General features: G+C 44.3%; 1 protein-coding gene across 1 annotated transcript in view; it reads right to left on the reverse strand.

Moving 5' to 3' along the window:
- LOC126100947 (potassium channel subfamily K member 13) overlaps positions 1-24157 on the reverse strand; it is a 1039067-nt gene that overhangs the window by 654017 nt on the left and 360893 nt on the right. The window contains exon 3 of the mRNA XM_049911608.1: positions 18380-18482. The gene's annotated coding sequence lies outside the window, so the exon portion shown is untranslated. The remainder of the gene's footprint in view (positions 1-18379; positions 18483-24157) is intronic.

Consider the following 24157-nt stretch of genomic DNA (forward strand, 5'->3'; position numbering starts at 1 on the left):
AAACTGGGATACGTGAAAAGTTAACTGCAGGGCGAAATTCACTGGGGACACCGGAGAACTACGGCAAAGAGGTTAAATATCTGTGAAATACGTGTGACATGTGAGTACGCCGACAATGCCGCGAGTAAAAAGAAAATCGGGCAATTTCAATCACAGTGTGGTCACGGGCACGCACGAACGCGGTACGTCGCTTCTGTCACTCAGTCACGTCTCCACGTCGACCAGTTTTGCGTGCGCTGACTCTGTTTAGGCGATTGTCACATACACATCATTTCACTGCGATGAGCTGGGTCTGCCCTGGAGGATCCATTGACTGCTATCAGCTCTACATCTCTCCCAGCAATCCCAGGCGAACATTGTGCTCTTTTAAGGAGTCTGTTGTATTTTCTCTGGGGATCTTGTAACCGTTTAGATAATGTTTGTATCTGAACAGTACACGTTAACAGTCCTTAGGGGACTAACGATATTAATTTCATAGCTATAGATTTGCTTACGTCAGCTGTTTCTTACACTTCCACCGTTGGTCAGGAGCGAGATTAGATGACAGTCGATGTTCCGAAAACGGTTTGCATATAACTTAACACTATTTTAAAAAGATAAACATACACTTTCATTAATTATCTGTGGCCACTGTAGCTCTGAGCACTATGGGAATTAACTTGTGAGGTCATCAATCCCCTAGAACTTAGAACTATTTAAACCTAATTAACATAAGGACATCACACACGTCCATGCCCGTGGCAGGATTCGAACCTGCGACCGTAGCAGTCGCGCGGTTCCAGACTTTAGCGTCTAGAACCGCTCGGCTACTCTGGCCGGTGTAACGAATAGGTTATTTGTTTTGTACAGCTACCACTCATGGTGTATCGTTTCAAATCACATTCCTCACTGATCTTAATACTTACATAAAAATTCTAAAAAACGAAACCTTATATGGGACTGAAGACATTTTTCCAGACATGGTAAAATATGCGATTGTTAAACCACTTTATAAGAACCATGACAAGACAGACTTAAATAATTATCGTCTAGTTTCCTTGCTAACATATCTTTTCAAGATATTCGAAAAAGTAATCTACTCAAGAGCAGTCGCACATTTAAGTCGAAACAGTTTACTTTGCATATCACGGATTGGATACCATCAGCGTCACTCGACTGAGAATGATACTTACACCTTAACACACCAAGTACTACAAGCCTTAAATAATAATATATTGCCTGCTGCGTTTTTTTGTGGTCTTTCGACGCCGTTAGATTATGTAGATCACGTTACTCTCTTAGAAATACTCAAGTTCTCTGCAACTGATGGCTTCATGCGTAGCTCACACTTAATAAACAGAATGCAAAAAGTTGTGATGAATAATTCAGGCCATGTCGCAAAAGTAGGAAGTAGGGCAGGGGGTGGGGTGGAAATCACAAATGAATTTCCACGGGGTTCATTTTTGGGTCTACTATCGTTTACATATGTGAATGAACTTCCAGTCAGAATTAGTATGCTTTGCGGATGATACTAGTTTTACAATAAACCCCCTTAGAGAGAAAACAACAGAGAAGTTTGTAAATGATCTTATTCGAAGAATTGTTAAGTGGTTCCCTGAAAGTTGACTCTCCCTAAATTTTGAAGAAACACACTGTATTCAATTCTGTACTGTCAATAATAGGGTAGTATGCTCTAAATTTTTGGGTGTATATACTGATGAAAACTTGCACTGGAAAAAGCACATTACTCAGTTCAGATAGTTTTGTTCCTCGTATAACTTCTAATTTTGGAAACAAATGTATCAATCTTCTAACATGTTTTCATATTTCCACTTAGTGATGTCTTACGAAATAATTTTCTGGGGTAACTCATTACTTAGACAGGAAGTACTGATTATACAAAAGCGTGCACTAAGCGTAATATGTGGTATTCACCCAAGGATGTTATGTAGGTACCTCTTCAAGGAGCTAGGCATTTTAATTGTGCCGTCATAATACATACACTCGCTAATGAAATTCGTCACAAATAATCCATCACCATTTAAGACGGACAGTTATGTCCATCCCAACAGCACTACAGGGAAAATGACTTTTGTTACGCTTTGTTAAAGTGGTCAGTGGCTCAGAAACGAGTTCAGTATACATCAACAAAATGTTTTGATTATTTGCCCAAAAACATAAAATGTGTGAAAGGTAGCGAAGTAAGTTTAAAATTTAAAGTTAAGTCATTTTCCTGGACAACTTCTGTTCAATTGACGAATTTGTATCTAAAAACTGGTTGCCACTAAAAAATAAATAAATTTAAGTATAGTTTCATAAGTAAGACTAAAAATAATACTGCGTTTCTTTAATGATAACATTAACCATGTATACATGTCCGGGAAGTCGGTTCGTTCCACAACATTTCGATAAGGGAATCGTTCAAATGATCTGTGGAACATGTAACTAAGCAACTAACTTACTTACTCCCCTAGTGTCCTGTGGTGCAAGTCGAGAGCATGCAATACTCGTTGCTTTCACACAACAAAACTTAAGAGTCTAGTGCACTGATGCAAGACGAGAGAGTAAAATGCTCGTTGCCTGAAGACCGAATATTACGAAGAAATAAATTGTACTGATCAAAGTCGAGTGGTGGGAATTCTAGTTGCTTTGAAGAAATAAGTAAGCTGTCTTTCATTTGGCCACAGAGCCTAGGACAACACCATCACAGCAAAACGAACGAATTAAAAAAACAACCAATAACATTTTTGTTTAATAGGTCGCCTAACCAGCAATAGTTTTAGGACAAGTTAAAGGATTCTGAAATCTTAGTCAAAACTGAGATTAACAGTTTATTTGTTGTGCTGACTGACATAAATCACAACGAGGCTAATAGAGAGAGAAAGTTTGTATAATTCAAATTAAACTACAAAATTGTGCTAACGCAAGTGGAAATCCAAAAACTGTGGAGGAGTGTATGGAGCTAGTGCAACATGATCTGTTTACCTGGGCGGTTCGTGTGATCAAAGTCACAAGAAGCAGCCAGAGATATGACCAAAATAAGCAACAGCAGTTACATGGCGGGTGAGCAAGTGACGGGCTGGGCGGTGTAAGGAAGGGGCCGCCACAACTATGCCTCTTACATTCCGTTTAACGGCTGGTGAGTGCCGACCAGCATCAAACAGCGGCTGGAAATGTCACCCTCTCTATTGCGGCCCGAAGCAGTAAGCTTTCCCCGCAGCTGTATAGAAGCGTGCCCAGAATCCATATTCACGGCCCTCAACTCTCAACTATCTACTCTCTATCTCGACATGGATGATGCTGTTGCCAATGTGAGACAGAGAAAAGATAGGAGGTGATTAATGCCCTTCACATTTTGAAAAATGAACATCGAAAATAGCACAAATATGCACTGTAGAGCCGAAGGAACTGGTACACCTGCCTAATATCATTTAGGACTCTACTAATATCTGAAGTAGTATTGGAGGGAACTAACACCATGAATCCTGCAGGGCTGGCCATAAATCCGTAAGAGTACGACGGGGTGGAGATCTCTTCTGAACACCACGTTGCAAGGCATCCCAGACATGTTCAATAATGTTCAAGTCTGTGGTGTTTGGTGGCCAGCGGAAGAGTTTAAACTCGGAAGAGTGTTCCTGGAGCCACTCTGTAGCAATTCTGGACGTGTGGGGTGTGGCACTTCCCTGCTGGAATAGACAATGGACATTAATGGATGCAGGTGATCAGACAGGATGCTTGCGTACGTGTCACCTGTCAGAGTCGTGTCTAGACGTATCAGGGATCCCATATCACTCCAACTGCACGCGTCCTACACCGTTACAGAGCCTCCACCAGCATGACCAGTCCCCTGCTGACATACAGGTCCATGGATTCATGAGGTTGCCTCAATACCCATACACGTCCATCCGATCTATACAGTTTGAAACGAGAGTCGTCCGACCAGGAAACATGTTTCCAGTCATCAACAGTCCAATGTCAGTCTTGACGGGCCCAGGTGAGGCGTAAGGCTTTGTGTCCTGTAGTCATCAAGGGTACATTAGTGGGCCTTCGGCTCCGAAATCCCATATCGACGACGTTTTCGTTGAATGGTTCGCACGCCGAGACCTGTTGATGGCCCAGCATTCAAATCTGCAACTATTTGCGGAATGGTTGCTCTTCTGTCACGTTGAACGACTGTCTTTAGTCGTCGTTGGTCCCATTGTTACAGGATCTTTTTCCGGCCGCAGCGATGTCTTCAGTCGTCAGTGGTGGTTGGTCCCGTTGTTGCAAGATCTTTTTCCGGCCGCAGTGATGTAGGAGATTTGATGTTTTACCGGATTCCTCATATTCACTATATACTCGTGAAATGGTCGTACGGGAAAATCCCCACTTCATCGGTACCTCGGAAATGGTGTGTCCCATCGCTCGTGCGCCGACTATAACATCACGTTTGAAGTCACTTGATAACTTACCATTGTAGCAGCAGTAACCGATCTGACAACTGCTGCAGGCACTAGTTGTCTTATATAGACGTTGCCGACTGGAGAGCTGAATTCTGGCTGTTTAAATGTCTCTGACTACGCATGTCTATACCAGTTCCTTTGGCGCTTCAGTGTATATCTGGTGTGTTATACTTATCGAAAAACGCTACGAACTTACTCACAACCTAACATGAAAGCGATCTGGAAAATTTTGTAAATTCTTGAGCCACAAAATTTTATGATGCGTAAAATGCTGTATATTTTAGAACTATTTATATGACATGTGGACAGCTAAGCTATACTTCGACATTCATGCATCATCTTGTATCTTAAAACATAATAAAGACTTTTACAATAGTCGCAAGTGGAATGAATTTCTTTAATTTTACTAACAGTTTTACGTGCCTTGAAACGAGAAAGCTGTGTTAGTTCCCGTCGCTTCTATTCCATAATGTATTTAACTTGTAACAGGCTTTTGATATTTCTGGTTAATTTTATTTCACTTACTGATTATTTGTGTGTATTAGAATAACTCCGTCCTCAGGCCACTAGCGGCCTACCGGGACCATCCGACCGCCGTGTCATCCTCAGTGGAGGATGCGGATAGGAGGGGCGTGAGGTCAGTACACCGCTCTCCCAGTCGTTATGATGGTATTCTGGACCGAAGCCGCTACTATTCGGTCGAGTAGCTCCTCAATTGGCATCACGTGGCTCAGTGCACCCCGAAAAGTGAGAACTGCGCATGGCGGCCTGGATGGTCACCCATAGAAGTGCCGGCCACGCCCGACAGTGCTTAGTTTCGGTGATTTCACGGGAACCGGTTGTGTATTAGAATAATAGTGTTGAATATAGTATTGACAACATTTTCTCGATTGCAACACTTTTAAATTGCAGTCGAACTGTTCTTTGGTACAATTTTTCGGGTTTATAAAATTCTTAATTTATTGGAGTAACTTTTTAATTTAGAAAAAAAGACTGCTCCACGTAAAAAATTAATGCTCTCATTTAAAAATGGATTAAGAAAATATATTGAACTTCTGTTACAGGACTGGCCAGAGATAAGAAGTGTAGAGATGGACAAAACTCTTTCTTTTTTTTTCTTCATGATACACAATGAAACAAGGCCCAATGCATATGCCTATGTTGCACTTGCTGCGCAGGTATGTAGCGTCTTTCCTTCAGGCCTTTCGTTTTTACATGCAAGAAATTGAAAAATATTTTTAATGTTTTAAAAAGTGAAGAAACATCAGGAAGGAACGCAACTGTTTGACGAGTGTTTTACGAAACCAGAACGAGAAATACTCACCTGAAGCTTGACGCAATTCTTCTCGCACAAAGTAAACGTCATCATCTGAATCTTCGATATCGTCATGCTCATTGTCATTGTCGACAATATCTTCTTCCAATTCGCGCAAAATTTCCTCGTCCGTAAGAAAACCTGAAGCCATATCTGCTACACTCCAGCAGCTTGACTTTGCACAGTAACGGACTGTTGTAGATGCGACAGGTCTCTCGCAACGCAATGTAGATCGTTCGAGCCGGTCAGTATACGTGAATTCGTACACAAAAGAGCCAGATACAGTACCCTGTCAAATGTGGGGATCGGCAGTTTACCGACATTATCTCCATTCGTCAGTCGGCGGAAATGGCGGTCGAAGAGTTAAATATGCTCCGATTTCATTCTGTACCTAGTATTAAGCGAGCTATACCGCTTTTTTATTTTTTTAGGATTACATCAACGACTGTCATGCGAATGCTACGGCAGGTTATGTCCTGGATTATAGTCGTTTCATTTGTGGAGCCCACTTCTATAGGTTTTACACAAATACTTTGGAGGTCTACGAAGATATAATCTGGATTGGAAGGCGAGTCGCCTAAGCTATAAAACCTTTTTTTTTTTCTACCCTGAGAAAATTTCTTTTTTTCCCTCTGGGTGTAATTTGCTCACAGCCTGGGAACTACTGATGAAGACTGATGGTACACTTGTGCGGTCCTCTGACGAGGAGCAGCCCTCGGCTCTGTCTGGCGGAGCGCACGTGTGTAGCTGAAGGGAGGAAGTACCACCACCACCACCGCCACCACCAAACTTGGTTACGGCCGCAGCCGGCGCCACGCCCCTCATCCCTCAACCCTTTCCTTTCCCTTTAATTCGTGACGTCAGTCAGCCAGCCAGTGGGAGCGGAGGAGGGTGCTCTCTCCCTCCGCCGGAGCCAGACCTGTCCCCCCACCTCCCTCTCCCTCTCCCCACCACCCCACCACACCAACCCTTGGAACGCAGATTGGCAGGTGCGGCTAATTGGTCGAGAGCCTGGCAGCGCCGCGCCTTGACGGACGGGCGAACAAACTGATTTATTTGCGTCGCGTCGATTCCGAAGAGAACTGTAGAATGCTGCGCGGGAGGGGGTACAGAAACGTCTCGGAAGACGGCGAAGTACGAGAAACAACAGAAACATTCAAGTTGGCCGATAGCTCTGTAGCGATGACGACGTGATTTAACATTGTAAGCGAGAGAATAGAGGTTTCTTTTGTCACAAAATAACATTTATTGCGCCCTGTTACTATTTCCCTTCGCCTTCCGCAAGATGCGTTTAGTAATACGATTCTCATTATCAATTCTCTCATCTCGTGGTCGTGCGGTAGCGTTCTCGCTTCCCACGCCCGGGTTCCCGGGTTCGATTCCCGGCGGGGTCAGGGATTTTCTCTGCCTCGTGATGGCTGGGTGTTGTGTGCTGTCCTTAGGTTAGTTAGATTTAAGTAGTTCTAAGTTCTAGGGGACTTATGACCACAGCAGTTGAGTCCCATAGTGCTCAGAGCCATTTTCTCATTATCAAGTTCGTTTTTCTGATATTACCAAGTCTCTTGCTTTTTTTCAGTTTCTTCAGAGCTAATTCAACGAAAAGCGAGATGTTTAATATCGTGTTCGAAATTTATAAGTAGTGAACGCCGTCCAGGGATGTTTAGAAAAAAACGAGAGGGCTTCAGAAAGATGAAGTTACTTTTATTGGATGCTGCATTTCATTTCAGAATGATGTCTGACCTAAGTCTGTTAAAAAAAAAATGCGGACGTTTCTCTGCACAGTTTTTCTACGCTTACTTTTTACTTATTGTGCATTGTCTCCTTCGAAATTCCTCCACGACTGATAAACCGATCTCAACGCCGTTTCCACTTCCGTAAGCAGTCTTGGTTCGCCTCTCACTAGGTCACGAGAAGCGTCTTCTGCGAATTTTCTCTTATACCGTCTATCGTTGGAAATCTTCGTCCTTTCAAGGGGGTTTTCAACTTTGGAAATGAAGAAGATGGCCGCAAGGGCCAGGTCTGGAGAGTACGGAACATGAGGCAGCACAGTAATTTCGTTTTTTGTGCAATAGTCACGCGCCGATCGGGATGAAAGTCCGGGTGCGATACACTGATGCAAGAGCCACGAATTGTCTCGCCGTATTTTAGGACGTTTCCCTGGCCGTATTTTAGGACGTTTCCCTGGCGCATTTCCTCGCAGGCGTCACAAGCCCCGATAGTACCATCGATTAACAATTTGTCACTGTGGCATGAAATCATGATAACCCAATCCCTCAAAGCCAAAGAAAATCATCAGTATGACTTTTGACATTTGAGCTGAAGTGACGAGGTCTGGACAGCTTTCCCGACCCACTGTGAAGATTGAATCTCGCTTTCAGCGTCATAATCGCACACCGTGTCCCATCACCTGTTATGATACTCTTAAGGATCATCTAGTTCTCATTTGCACCATCCAAAAGCTCTTCACAGATTGCGAAGTGAAGGTCTTTCTGGTCTTGACTCATAAGCCGTGCGGTGAAGTTGGTGGTAACACGATGCATTCCAAGATGCTGTGTCAGGATATCATGACATGATCCAACTGAAGCGTGACTCTCTTCTGCAACCTCTCGGACAGTCAGTCTTCTTTTGGCACGCACATTCTCGTTGACGTTCCTGACATGAGCGTCGACGATGGACTTCGAAGAGCTTCCTGATTTGGGTCATCCTTAACTTCCGCCCGGCTACTTTTAAACCGAGCACGGTTTAAGCACTCATCACCGGAGCCTTCCTGCACCATGTGGTGAGTCTCTGTAAACGTTCCCCTCAGTTTCACGCAAATTTGAACGCAGACCCGTTCCTCCTCTAACTCTTCCATCTCAGAAATCGCAAACCGTGAGTCACAACGTTGTAATTAATGCAGCGCTGAACAATAACTAACAGACATACAGCAATGAAACTTCCGGCAGTCACACAATAAACACAGGCGTCGGCAGCGACGACAGATGTACTTCACTCCAACTCACCACGGGCCCGAAATTACGAATGTTCCGGAATTTTCTGAGCAGACCTCTTTTTTTTGACGTGGTCAGTAAACGACTGTCGAAAACGTCTGATCTGTCGTTCAGTTCCTCTACGGTGGACTTCTCATCCTTGGTCACAGAGCCATTCGAGTACCGCTGTGTGAACATCATCATAGTCGGAAAAATCTGAGACGGCTGCAGATCGGTTTCTCCGCTGCCCAGATATGGTAGTCTGTGGTCGATGTCGATGGCCTTTCTTTCCAGTCAGCATCACCCAGCTATGTGCGACATTGATCAGATTTTTGGCGCTGTTGCACCTCATCTGGAAGTGACATTCAATTTGATCCACATACCGCCAGAAGCTCCTTCTGAACCTGAGTGCAATTGAGACTTTCTCCCGCAAGAATTGTACTGTACCACCTATTTCAGCTTTGGAACTAGCCTTCAGTTGCTATATCACTTCACTCCAACTAGGGATGCTAGTGTTATCTGTACTGCAGTAGAACTTTCTCAGCAGGAAAGTATAATACACTACTGGCCATTAAAATTGCCACACCAAGAAGAACTGCAGTTGATAAAAGGGTATTTGCTGGACGAATATATTATACTAGGACTGACATGTGATTAAATTTTCATTCCATTTTGGGTGCAGAGATCCTGAGAAATCAGTACCCAAAACAACCACCCCTGGCTGTAATAACGGCCTTGATACGGCTGGCTCTGAGCACTATGCGACTTAACTTCTGAGGACATCAGTCGCCTAGAACTTAGAACTAATTAAACCTAACTAACCTAAGGACATCACACACATCCATGCCCGACGCAGGATTCGAACCTGCGACCATAGCGGTCGCTCGGTTCTAGACTGTAGCGCCTAGAACAGCACGGCAATTCCAGTCGGCGGCCTTGATACGCCTGGGCATTCAGTCAAACAGAGCTTGGATGGCGTGTACAGGTACAGCTGCCCATGCAGCTTCAACACGATACCACAGTTCATCAACAGTAGTGGCTGCCGTATTGTGACGAGCCAGTTGCTTGGCCACCATTGACCAGACGTTTTCAATTGGTGAGAGATCTGGAGAATGTGCTGGACAGGGCAGCAGTCGAACATTTTCTGTATCCAGAAAGGCCCATACAGGACCTGCAACATGCGGTCGTGCATTATGCTGCTGAAATGTAGGGTTTCGCACTGATCGAATGAAGGGTAGAGCCACGGGTCGTAACACATCTGAAATGTAACGTCCACTGTTCAAAGTGTCGTCATGCGAACAAGAGGTGACCGAGACTTGAAACCAATAGCACCCTATACCATCACGCCGGGGGATACGCCAGTATGGCGACGACGAATACACGCTTCCAATGTGCGTTCATCGCTATGTCGAAAAACACGGATGTGACAATCATGATGCTGTAAACAGAATTGGATTCATCCGAAGAAATGACGTTCTGCCATTCGTGCACCCAGGTTCATCGTTGAGTACACCATCGCAGGCGCTCCTGTCTGTGATGCAGCGTCAAGGGTAACCGCAGCCATGGTCTCCGAGCTGATAGTCTATGCTGCTGCAAACATCGTCGTACTGTTCGTGCAGATGGTTGTTGTCTTGCAAACGTTCCCATCTGTTGACTCAGGGATCGAGACGTGGCTACACGATCCATTACAGCCATGCGGATAAGATGCCTGTCATCTCGACTGGTAGTGATACGAGGCCGTTGGGATCCAGCACGGCGTTCCGTATTACCCTCCTGAACCCACCGATTCCATATTCTGTTAACAGTCATTGGATCTCGACCAATGCGATCAGCAATGTCGCGATATGATAAACCGCAATCGCGATAGGCTACAATCCGACCTTTATCAAAGTCGGGAACGTGATGGTACACATTTCTCCTCCTTACACGAGTCATCACAACAACGTAACATGAGGCAACGCCGGTCAACTGCCGTTTGTGTATGAGAAATCGGTTGGAAACTTTCCTCATGTCAGTACGTTGTAGGTGTCGCAACCGGCGCCAACCTTGTGTGAATGCTCTGTAAAGCTAATCATTTGCATGTCGCAGCATCTTCTTCCAGTTGGTTAAATTTCGCGTCTGTAGTACGTCCTCTTCGTGGTGTAGCAATTTTAATGGCCAGTAGTGTAAATAACAGCAACTTTTGATTGGATTTACGTATAAGCTCTAAGGAAGCGTGGACTTTAATATGTGACAATAATTTCAACTCTATGTGTCAATCTGTTCCTGAGAAATAGGATTCTTGACAGTTGGATAGGCAGGAGAGACACCAAGCTGCTATAAGAGTTCTGTTGTTACCGATTGAGGAACGAAACCTAACATTTAATAAATCTGTTTCATAATGAACACATTCTGTAATGCATAGCTACTTCAACAGCAGAATGCAGAGATGTGCATTCCTGTCCAGTCAACTTGAAGTCGCCGCTCGGCAGCGACGAGCGTACCGCATTGTCGTGCATTGGGACACTTGGAGGGTGGGGGACGCATGTCACAAGCAATGCTCACCTGAACAGGAAGACAGATGAGGGCACCTGACGTTATTGCACCTACAGTAGCTTACATACTCACCACTCACCGTAACTGAACTACTGATATGCGAGTGCAGCTGCAGGGGAACGGCTGGCCTCTGTGGCCGAGCGGTTCTAGGCGCTTCAGTCCGGATCCGCGCTGCTGCTACGGTCGCAGGTTCGAGTCCTGCCTCGGGCATGGATGTGTGTGATGTTCTTGGGTTAGTTAGCTTTAAGTAGTTCTTAGTCAAGGGGACTGTTGACCTCAGATGTTAAGTCCCATAGGGCTTAGAGCCATTTGAAACTTTTTTTCAGGGGAACGGCTAGTATGAAAATAATGAGTCAAAAACATAAACGGTAGCATGCAATAAAGAAAGGAAAGTCGAAGTTCTAATTTACGTAGGTAATGACCTACAAGAACTGAGTCGTTTAAATGTTCATTGCGATCAGTAGGGATGGACGACGAAATGAGAAATCAGAAATAGTATTTCTCAAACAAAAATTGCAAACAACAGGAAGAAGAACAGTGAGATCAATCATCAGCTTTGACATCAGGAAAAGCTTTTTCAAAGCCTGTGTTTGGTGCGTGTCATGTTACAGCTGTGTAGCCTGGACTCTGTGGACTGAGGAAGCAAATAAACTTAATTCTTTCAAAACGTGCGTTACAAACATACGTTCGATATATATTGGACTGGCTTGGTTACAAACGAAGAGTCTCTGAAACGAGTGGGCGAGGAATGCCTGTGAAAACAAGCTGTGGAAAGAAGAGTGCAGCTTAACAGCCATCCAATGAGGCATGAGAGACTCCTAGATACAATAACAGTGAAGTATTTTAATGGAAAGAGACCTAAAGCAAGACCACGACTAACGTACGAAGACCAAATTGTGAAAGATGTGTGATGTGAGACCTGTGAATAAATAGAGATCAGAAAGAAGTGAAGAGTGGAGATATGGTGCTATCCTAACTGCTGCCAACCAATCTTGGGATTGCTCTCTATAGAAGATGCATACGGTGCAGTTGGGCGTGATGTTTTTGATGTGTAAGTGGCTGCATTATTCTTCTGACTTCAGCATTACATGTACTCCTCTTATGTAGAACGTCACACACGTTTTACATTGCTTAACCAGTTCACAAAACAGAAACAGAAAGATACTTTATGTAAGTTCTGCTTTCAATGTTGCAATGTGTGTTGTCTAATACAACGTATGTATTGTTAAGACTATGTTTTTAACGTTTACTGTGGACTGGGTAAGTGATAGCGTGTTTCAAGAAAATGTCACATATTCCTGCACGAGGCAGTATTGGTCAAAACTAGAACAAAAGAACCCATAATTGTATCTCCAGAAACCATTACCTGTTGAGACATTGGCTGTTTTGTCATGATTATTGCGTGGGGTTCTTTGGTTCTGGCTGTTGCAAGAGATGGCATAATAGTTTAGAATACGTGAGGGCAGACGCCAATTCTCGAGCAATTATGGAAATGAGGCGTCAGGAACGCTTCACTACCTATTTTTAGACAGTACAGATTCATAGGACCATGCACTTTACTAGACAAACCGGTGCCGTGTGTCACCGATTTCGGTGAATTAACAGCGATAGGGAAGAAAAATGACCTTGTAAAAAGGTAACGACTGTGATTTATGCACGACGGAGCAGCGCCGCTTTCTCTAGGGACCTCACAGAAAGGTGCCATGGCTGATGGATTTCTCGAATCAGACCGACAACGAGAGCTCCCTCTTCCTCGGACCTGAATCCGGTGGATTTCTGGCTATGGGCGATTTAAAGAACAACCCCTCGACAATGTGCAGGCGTTACACGATCGAGTCCGAAATAGTTGCATCCGCAAAACTTGGAAATGGGCCGCACAGAGGAGGTGGGCCCTGGGAGGGGCTAGTCGCCGAGTACGCCTGAGACGTTGGGGTCACAGAGGGGGCGGCAGGAGAATTTTTGTGGGGAGGAACCGGCAGCCGGAATGAATATAGCACGAGTCGCCACTGGTATCTCCTACGTACGTCCTACACGAACCGCCGTGCGAGGTGCGTTTCGGATGGCATGTAGTGTATCTGAGGAGAAATAATACACTACTGGCATTTAAAATTGCTACACCACGTAGAAGACGTGCTACAGACGCGCAATTTAACCGACTGCAAGAAGATGCTGTGATATGCAAATGATTAGCTTTTCAGAACATTCACACAAGGTTGGCGCCAGTGGCGACACCTACAACGTGCTGACATGGGGAACGTTTCCAACCGATGTCTTATACACAAACAGCAGTTGACCGGCGTTGCCTGGTGAAACGTTGTTGTGATGCCTCGTGTAAGGCGGAGAAATGCGTTCCATCACATTTCCGACTTTGATAAACGACGGATTGTAGCCTATCGTGATTGCGGTTTATCGTATCGCGACATTGCCGCTCGCGTTGGTCGAGATGCAACGACTGTTAGCAGAATATGGAATCGGTGGGTTCAGGAGGGTAATACGGAACGCCGTGCTGGATCCCAACGGCCTCGTATCACTAGCAGTCGAGATGACAGGCATCTTATCCGCATGGCTGTAACGGATCGTGCAGCCACGTCTCGATCCCTGAGCAACAGCTGGGGACGTTTGGAACACAACAACCATCTGCACGAACAGTTCGACGATGTTTGCAGCAGCATAGACTATCAACTCGGAGACCATGGCTGCGGCTACCCTTGACGCTGCATCACAGACAGGAGCGCCTGCGATGGTGTACTCAACGACGAACCTGGGTGCAGGAATGGCAAAACGTCATTTCTTCGGATGAATCCAGATCATGATGGTCGCATCCGTGTTTGGCGACATCGCGATGAACGCACACTGGTAGCGTGTATTCGTCATCGCCATACTGGCGTATCACCCGGCGTGATGGTATGGGGTGCCATTGGTTACACGTCTCGGTCACCTATTGTTCGCATTGACGGCACTTTGAACAGTAGACGTTGCATTTCAGATGTGTTACTACCCGTGGCTCTACCCTTCATTCGATCGCTGCCAAACCCTACATTTCTGCAGGATAATGCACGACCGCATGTTGCAGGTCCTGTATGGGCCTTTCTGGATGCAGAAAATGTTCGACTGCTGCCTTGGCTAGGACATTCTCCAGATCTCTCACCAATTGAAAACGTCTGGTCAATGGTGGCCGAGCAACTGGCTCGTCACAATACGGCAGTTACTGCTGTTGATGAACTGTGGTATCGTGTTGAAGCTGCATGGGCAGCTGTACCTGTACACGCCATCCAAGCTCTGTTTGACTCAATGCCCAGGCGTATCAAGGCCGCCGACTGGAGTGGCCGTGCTGTTCTAGGCGCTACAGTCTGGAACCGAGCGACCGCTACGGTCGCAGGTTCGAATACTGCGTCGGGCATGGATGCGTGTGATGTCCTTAGGTTAGTTAGGTTTAATTAGTTCTAAGTTCTAGGCGACTGATGTCCTTAGAAGTTAAGTTGCATAGTGCTCAGAGCCAGCCGTATCAAGGCCGTTATTACAGCCAGGGGTGGTTGCTCTGGGTACTGATTTCTCAGGATCCATGCACCAAAATTGCGTGAAAATGGAATCACATGTCAGTTCGAGTATAATATATTTGTCCAATGAATAGCCGTTAATCATTTGCATTTCTTCTTGGTGTAGCAATTTTAATGGTCAGTAGTGTATGTTACAAAATCCGAATGCAGCCAGATGTATTTTGGACAATTCATGATTCAATGCGGAAAAGGGGTTGAAGCGTGTGTCAGTTTACATCTACGTAGCAGATGGATAAAAACGAGAGGACAGAATGGCCCGTATTCAATAGTTACTTGAGCCGTCACTTCCTGCGATGCTCTTGGTAGGATATGGTTCAAATGGCTCTGAGCACTATGGGACTTAACATCTGTGGTCATCAGTCCCCTAGAACTACTTAAACCTAACTAACCTAAGGACATCACACACATCCATGCCCGAGGCAGGATTCGAACCTGCGTCTGTAGCGGTCGCGCGGCTCCGGACTGAGTGCCTAGAACCGCTAGACCACGGCGGCCGGCTTGGCAGGATAGTTTCTCTGTTGAACTTCCTCGCTTTGCGCCCTGTATTTAGGACGGCCGAGGTTCGCGAGGTTGAAGAGAGTCGGTCGGTGCAGTGACGCAGACTCGGTCGGCGGCGGTGACAGAGGGAGGACAGCTCATGGAGCATCACGAGGAGCCAGTCGGCGCTTGGTGCACTGCGAGGACGCACGGTGTTGACATTGCGGCGCCTGCGTCTGGTGGCGGGCGGAACTGCGGTGCGGAAGCAGTCACCGGTCAACAGAGGCTCTGCGTAAGAGTCGTGTCTATCTGGAAGCCTGAGGAGTGCGCGGGAGTTTACCCTGGTGTGCACGTTAACAGCGAGCTCCTGGACTAACTTTAAACGGTGAGTTATTTTATGGTGGAACTTCTGGATGTCATTGATCCGTGTAGCCACTCTGATTTTCGGTAGTCATTCCTTAAACCACTACGAAGTGGCTTCGGAATATTTTGTATTACAAATCCATTAAACTGCGTTGTGCCCTGGTTCTGTTGCATTACAGGAGGAGGAGATTAGTGTTTAACGTCCCGTCGACAACGAGGTCATTAGAGACGGAGCGCAAGCTCGGGTCAGGGAAGGATGGGGAAGGAAATCGGCCGTGCCCTTTCAAAGGAACCATCCTGGCATTTGCCTGAAGCGATTTAGGGAAATCACGGAAAACCTAAATTAGGATGGCCGGAGACGGGATTGAACCGTCGTCCTCCCGAATGCGAGTCCAGTGTGCTAACCACTGCGCCACCTCGCTCGGTCATTTCATTACAAGTGTGGCCTATATTCGGCAATTCCTTTTTTTTATAGTTATTGTTAATATGTTAAGTGGTCAATTTTATGTATCAAAATTTATTCTCTATATAAAACTTAAGCCACAAATTTAATCTGGAATTGTCAATTTCCTTTCTGTTGGCAACTATAATAGTAACAATTTTGCGCCGTCAGACGGTGCTTTGGTATTTAAGGTTGTGTGCGGATGGTCTGGTCATTATCACCTTGAACTGGTTGTGGTGTATAAATATGTCAAGTGAAATTTCATGTCGTTCGAGATTGTTTAGTGAACTACTGCTTTAACAGTAACTGCGGTTGTCACACTATAACGCTTAACATCTCGTCCTGCATTTGGCGCTAGCCAGTGTTAGGCTGCCGGTTTAGTATTTTAGCGAACTGTGTGTTAATACTGGGTTGCTGTGTTCTAAGAGACATTATTGGTGAGCGCAGCCCCTCCTGCCTGTTCTCACTTGACCCCAGACGCGCGGCCGCTGTCAACACCAAACGTCGCTAATGTGCTAACTGCTGGGTACATCTTTCAGGCTATCATAACATCATATTGCTGAATGTTTTCCATAATAACTAATTCTCGTATTTATGTGATCTTGCAACTTGAGTTTTTTTTTAAAAAACCTAATACCTTTTGCAAACTGCTATTTTTCATATTCACAAGGTTTGATAATTGACTAGTCAGCTCATATCTGTAGTTATGTTAGTTATATTTGTGTAAAGTGATTTTTTATGAGTTTAAAGTTGAGGCCATAATGCTGTTTTTCTTTTAAAATTTGTTGAATTATTCTCATTGCTTTTATACAATTACATTATCGGTGTAGATCACCACAATTTACAAATACGAATTAAACACTGTGTTGTTACCAGTGCTCTGTTTTAATTAAATGTGGTGAAAATAAATTTTTTGTACCCTCAAATGGGTTCAGCATTCCACTCTAGCAGCCAATGTGCCCTGCTAACCAATCCACCACCTTACCAGTATTCGTTTTCGGACATTTAAGAACAGGAATTTTCTTATATTTTTGAAGAAAACTACCTCCTGTAGGAACATGTGGCTCATTTTTTTTAAACGTACTGTTAAAGACCAACTATTAAAAGACGTGCGACCTAGAACTTGTACACCCAAATGCGGAGGATCTCTAATACCGTCAGCATATGAAAGACTACGTTCTTCGGACGTACGAGGCTTCTGACAAGCCACGGAAAGTTCACACATCGCATAGCAAATTTTCTTGTGAACAATTCAAAGTACGCCGGATCCCAGAGTTAATCTTGAATAAATGAGAATGACTGGAACAGAGATTTAGAACGGGATTTCTTCTGAAGGCAAAACTGAGGCCCTCTTACGTTACCAGGACAAAATTAGACCTAGGACATAAGCATCGTAGGCAGAACAAGGAATAAGGTCTCAAAGAATGTGAACGAAAGAATATTTAATAGAAATACTCATTTTTTAAACATTAAACAACCAGTAAAATGTTGTAAAAAACTTACGGTATCCGCATCAACTGTTGATACAACTATCGCGTAATATCCTGTAATAAAGAAACTATTAACAGCTAATGCGGCTACCAGAAATTTTTTAGATGATTTTAATTTTTTCTTAAATTTTAAACATTTCCATTATGCATGCAAGCTGTGTGGATCTCAAACTGTAAAATCACAAATTGGAAGAATATTTGACTTGAATAAAAAAAAGTAAAGAAGCTTCTCCGAATTAACTTGGTTCTCAGATGCCCAAAACGGGAAGAATAATATTACAACAAGCTATATTTATACGAGAGCCCGAGTTAACCGTATTATTCATTTAAAATTTTAACGTCATCCTTTGTATTTTGTAAAACACAATACTTTACTTTGTACGAACTCTTCAGTACAGCATAACTCCGTTAGTTTCTCTGTAACTGCACATTCATTTTTTCTGATGACGGCGTAAGTAGTCGTAAACGATTTGTGAGTACATAAATACGAGTAAAACTTGGAGAACGTCAATAGAGTGTTAACTTTTTTCTCGCCAGAAAGTAGGAATAATTCTACGTATAGCGCCCACACGCCAGGTTAAATTGCTTCTCTTTCACTGTATCCATGAAGAAAGAACGTCTCTAGCGGTTCATTTATTTGGACCGTAACAACATCTACCCACTTTTACCAAGGAAGTTGAGAAAATTCTTTGTATATTTTACTGGGAAAGCAGGATCGCGCTAAAAAGAGATCTGCGGAGAAGCAATTAAAGCGAAGAAAAGGCGCACAAAACAGCGCCATCTCTGCAGAATGCCTGGGCAGCAGCTTACCTGGAAATGTTTCGGCAAGTTTATCAGCGGAGAGCGGAGTGGCGGCCGCTACGTCTGGCCAGAAGAATGACTTCTCCCAGGGGCGAGGCAGACGCAGATACGCCTGCAACATAAAAATTACACAGGCTCTAACCGGTGCCCTGGGACCACAGGAAAGCTAGAGATTGGCAGTAAAACAGAATGCGCCGCTCCAGGCCGCCAAGACAAAGCACTTAAAACTCTTTTCAGGAACGCTACTGAGTCCGGCCACTTAAATATATGCACAGTAAGTCATAAATGAGGAAAAATACACCGATGACCGCATGCTGCTTTGCACAAGTCTACTAAGGCTGTTATATTATTTTTTCCTCCTGAGGGAACTGTTCACTATTGGAAGAAGTTAATCAAGTAACTGACCACTAAAGAAACTCAGATAAGCATGTGTTATCCCCCTACAGATGGAACACGTAACACATTAAACGTCAGATTTTCATGAGCTAGCATTGGGAATGTGGTTCATGGTGTGGGTTCCTGTAGTCATGTCCTAGTTCATGAACCACGGGCAACGTATGAGTGGCCAAGTAAGTGGTCCCGACAGTCGGGATACCAGATACTTTGGAATAAGGCTGGGCATCTCGGACATATTCTGAGTCGTGGTCACCTTTGTGCTTATACGGCAAAGACTATCAAATCCACCGGTTAGTCCCTCAGCCGTTAGGGGTAAAACCCAATGGGACTCGGGGCAAGTAAGGCTAGCAACCTGCTTCCCTGGTACTTTAAATATGATGCTGGCAACAATCAGAGCAAAATGCCTCGGTTGATCTAGAAAAGGCATATGACCGGGTTCCTAGGAGGAAGTTATTGTCTGTTCTACAAGATTATGGAATAGGAGGCAAACTTTTGCAAGCAATTAAAGGTCTTTACATGGATAGTCAGGCAGCAGTTATAGTTGACGGTAAATTGAGTTCATGGTTCAGAGTAGTTTCAGGGGTAAGACAAGGCTGCAACCTGTCTCCACTGTTGTTCATATTATTTATGGATCATATGTAGAAAACAATAGACTGACTGGGTGAGATTAAGATGTGTGAACACAAAATAAGCAGTCTTGCATATGCGGATGACTTAGTTGTGATGGCAGATTCGATTGAAAGTTTGCAAAGTAATATTTCAGAGCTAGATCAAAAATGTAAGGACTATGGTATGAAGATTAGCATCTCCAAAACGAAAGTAATGTCAGTGGGAAAGAAATATAAACGGATTGAGTGCCAAATAGGAGGAACGAAGTTAGAACAGGTGGACGGTTTCAAGTACTTAGGATGCATATTCTCACAGGATCGCAACATAGTGAAAGAACTGGAAGCGAGGTGTAGCAAAGCTAATGCAGTGAGCGCTCAGCTACGATCTACTCTCTTCTGCAAGAAGGAAGTCAGTACCAAGACTAAATTATCTGTGCACCGTTCGATCTTTCGACCAACTTTGTTGTATGGGAGCGAAAGCTGGGTGGATTCAGGTTACCTTATCAACAAGGTTGAGGTTATGGATATGAAAGTAGCTAGGATGATTGCAGGTACTAGTAGATGGGAACAATGGCAGGAGGGTGTCCACAATGAGGAAATCAAAGAAAAACTGGGAATGAACTCTATAGATGTAGCAGTCAGGGCGAACAGGCTTGGATGGTGGGGTCATGTTACAGGCATGGGAGAAGCAACGTTACCCAAGAGACTCATGGATTCAGCAGTAGAGGGTAGGAGGAGTCGGGCCAGACCGAGGAGAAGGTACCTGGATTCGGTTAAGAATGATTTTGAAGTAATAGGTTTAACATCAGAAGAGGCACCAATGTTAGCACTGAATAGAGGATCATGGAGGAACTGTATAAGGGGGCCTATGCTCCAGACTGAACGCTGAAAGGCATAATCAGTCTTAAATGATGATGATGATGATGATGAGCATTGGGAATATAGGGGAACTGGATCTTGTCTAATCGTAGAGTACGAGCAACCGTGCAGCTACTTGTGAAACACACGTCGCCGGCAATGATAGTGTGTAGCACACGACTCAGATGTACGCTCTTCTTCCGTAAAAATATGAAACAGAGCTCGCCAAGAATTCCGCTCGCGTGCCGTCCCATGGCATGGAATGGCACGAGCGCCGAAAGCGCTCAGCAGATATGGCTGCCACGTTTTCCTCACCGCCACGCCATGCTGTCTGAGCATTAGGAGGAAAATGCTAATGCACCGCATTTAAATCACACTGAAGCGGCAAGGAAACATGTACAGGCATGCATATTCAAATACAGCGATATGTAAACCGGTGGAATATGGCGCTCCTGTCGGCAACGCCTATTTAAGACAACTAGCGTCTGGCGCACTTGCTAGACCAGTTACTGCTGCTAGAGTGGCACGTTATCAAGATTTAAGTGAGTTGGAACGTAGTGGTATATTCGGCGCAAAAGCGATGGGACGCAGCATCTGCGAGGTAGCGATGAAGCGGGTATTTTCCCGTACGACCATTTCACGAGTATACCGTGAATCTCAGGAATCCGGTAAAACATCCAACCTACGACATTGCAGCGGCCGGGAAAAGATCTTGCAACAACGGGACCAACGACGACTGAAAAGAATCGTTCAACGTGACAGAATTGCATTTCTTTCGCAAATTACTGCAGAATTCAGTGCTGGGCGATCAACGTGTGTCAGCGTGCGAACGATTCAACGAAACATCATCGATATCGCCTCTCGGAGCCGAAGGCCAAGTCGTGTATCCTTAATGACTGCACGACGCCCGGGCCCGTCCAACACCAACTGGACTGTTGATGACTGGAAACACGTTGCCTGGTTGGACGAGTCTCGTTTCAAATTACTTCTAGCGGATGGACATGTACAGGTATGGAGACATCATCATGAATCCACGGACCCTGCATGTCAGTAGGGGATTGTCCAATGTGACGGAGGCTCTGTAATGGTGTGGGGCGTGTGCAGTAGGAGTGATATGGGACCACTGATACGTCTAGATGACTGACAGGTGACACGTACGTAGGCATCCTGTCTGATCACCTGCATCCATTGATGTCCATTGTGCATTCCGACAGACTTTGGCAATTCCAGCAGGACAATGGGGTACCCCACACGTCCGGAATTGCTACAGAGTGGCTCCAGGAAAATTCTTCTGAGTTTAAACTCTTCCTCTGGCCACCAGACTCCCCAGACAAGGACATTATTGACCATATCTGGGAAGCCTTGCAACGTGCTGTTCACAAGAGATCTCCACCCCATTTGTGGACAGCCCAGCAGGATTAGTGGTGTCAGTTCCCTCCAGCACTACTTCAGACTTTAGTCGAGTCCACGTCACGTTCTGCTGTGGCACTTGTGCGGGCACGCGTGGTCACTATGTGATATTAGCCACGTGTACCAGTATTTTCTTTTTTTTTTTTTTGCTCTTACATTTCACATTTCTTAAAAATATAGACCAAACACAAAACTTTTCAGTAATATTTAATTATTTTTGGCGCGCTGAAAATATATAATTTTGATCTGGAAAAAATGTCGGCATATGGACAGACGAAGAAAATTACAGATTTTCGGCCTCAGGTTGCAACGCAGTCGTCACTTATTTAGTGTCACCATAGAAAAAACGTCTTCCACACATATGTTGGTCGAAATATTGTAGCGATTTTGCGACCTCTACGTGAGGTAAAGGATGTACACGACCTGGTCAGTTTTAATGTTATATTGATTTGTCTTTCAAAGGGAATTATCGTAACTCTCAGGTCAACGAGTTACATCTGCACATGTACAGGGACGCTTTCACCTGAAACTGCAAACGGTCCCAAAAACAGCTCGAAAACAGGTACAAGATTGGCAGTGTTCTCAAAACGTTTATGACACTATCCTGGCAGTTCTTTTAAGGCCACAATGAATTCTTTAAACTTTGCGTTTTTCTTAACGCCAGTGAGTTTAGTTAACCGTACTGTGTGTCAGACTTGGCCCCTTCTACACTGCGATTTTTTTTCCCTAAACGCATCCCTTTCGAATCAGAAATAAGTTGTTTCTCTCCTTGCAATCTCTTATTATGGGTACTGTGCAGTCAAGTCCACTTAATACGCGATGTATGAGTCGATTCCAGCGTGTTCCCATTTTCATTCCTGCACTCCTTGTATTATTCAAAAATCCAACAATAGCACGTTTTAAACCGAAAAATCGTTCCAGCCATGTCCCTTAACCAAATTACTTTGCAGTAATGTGTAGTCCCATACTGTTCGTTCCATCGAAAACTGTTGCAGGTGACAGCGAAATAATGCGTGCGACGTCAGAAATTTTACTATTCGTACCTCAAATTTCTTCACGTCCTCCATGCCCAAAAATTTAGCACACAGTGCTGATTGATGCACGGAGCAAAGAATTCCGAGGCAATATTTTGCTCTTTCATTGCCAACTAAATCTTTAAATTCTGTCTGCATGGCATTGTAATGTTGTTTCATAGCGAATTTGCAGTACCCGTCGCCTAAGCGACTGCATAATATACTTTGAGAATTCTCGTCATTCTTTTCTGTCATTCCCATTTATTTTAAAGGCTTGTGCCGATACACCGATGGTCTGCCTCTTCTGCAAAATCACTGAACGTGTGTTAGGTCCTCTATATCGCGAACAAATAGCGAAGGGTAAAAGTTCTGGCATTCCGAGGTGAGCTCTGATATAAAAGTTGATGTACAAGCTCGACAGTCAGCGAGATAAATTAAAACTGAGGGTTCCAGTGAATCGAAACACTGCATACGAATAAACAACGCCAAAATGTGCCTATCTCTGTTACTTGGTTTTACCTACCTTCAGTCTAACTGGTCAGCAACATGCCTTACATAATTCCTCTCTCGTTTGATTCATCTTAAAATGCCTTATTTAATATAGCCGAATCTGGGATTGATAATTTTTGTGGCGTTTTAGATAGTACCTGAAAATAAATCGAACATTGAAGGAACAGACTTCTCAAGGCTCAAGGTGTGCATTTCCTACATACAAGTTGGGCAAATCAGAAATGGGCTAAAAAATATTTCATGCGACTTTTAACATCGGAAGGGGAAGGGGTTGGGGGAAGGAGGGGAGGGGATGGGAATGGGCAACACTCTATGCTTGGATTAATGACGCAATCTGATTATGTATCTTCCAACTAAATTACGCAACGGAAAACGCGATGCGGATTTAAGGAACTGTTGTAGAAACCGTTGTATTGTCAGAAAGGTACGTGTATCATCAATTCAGTACACTTAATGAGCACCTAGTTGCACTGATCCTCCTAAACAGGCACTCATGGATTTTCGTGTTATTAGAGAAATAGGGTACTAATTAAAGATAAAGCAGAAGTTCTCTTCGCTGATTTGAAATTTTTATTTTCTCATTTTACAAACATATTCATTACTCTGTCTCGTTAAAAATACTCTCACTCATTCTCTGATACACTTTGTAATCAGAAACACTATCACGTAAGTTACCAGTGGTAACGGTTAACCATAGTTGGAGAAACAAAATGAAATGGTGAACACGCGGGGTCTCAAGTAGCATATTCTAGCTGCAACGAAGTCTTGCAACTACCAAGTATCGGAATCTGTACCCATGTCTAAATGCTCTGCCTGCATGAAGCTAATTTCAGTAACTATTACAGGGATTTTGATACGTTTTTCATTAACACACAGACTGATTCACAGGGAATATTTGCATCTGTAATCTATTAGCGCTACACCACGCCCGATCGTACACACTTAGGGCTATGCTTACGAAGACAGGGCACATAGCTATCGTCTTATTAGGG

This window comes from Schistocerca cancellata, chromosome 9, assembly GCF_023864275.1.
Source record: "Schistocerca cancellata isolate TAMUIC-IGC-003103 chromosome 9, iqSchCanc2.1, whole genome shotgun sequence".
Classification (NCBI taxonomy): domain Eukaryota; kingdom Metazoa; phylum Arthropoda; class Insecta; order Orthoptera; family Acrididae; genus Schistocerca; species Schistocerca cancellata.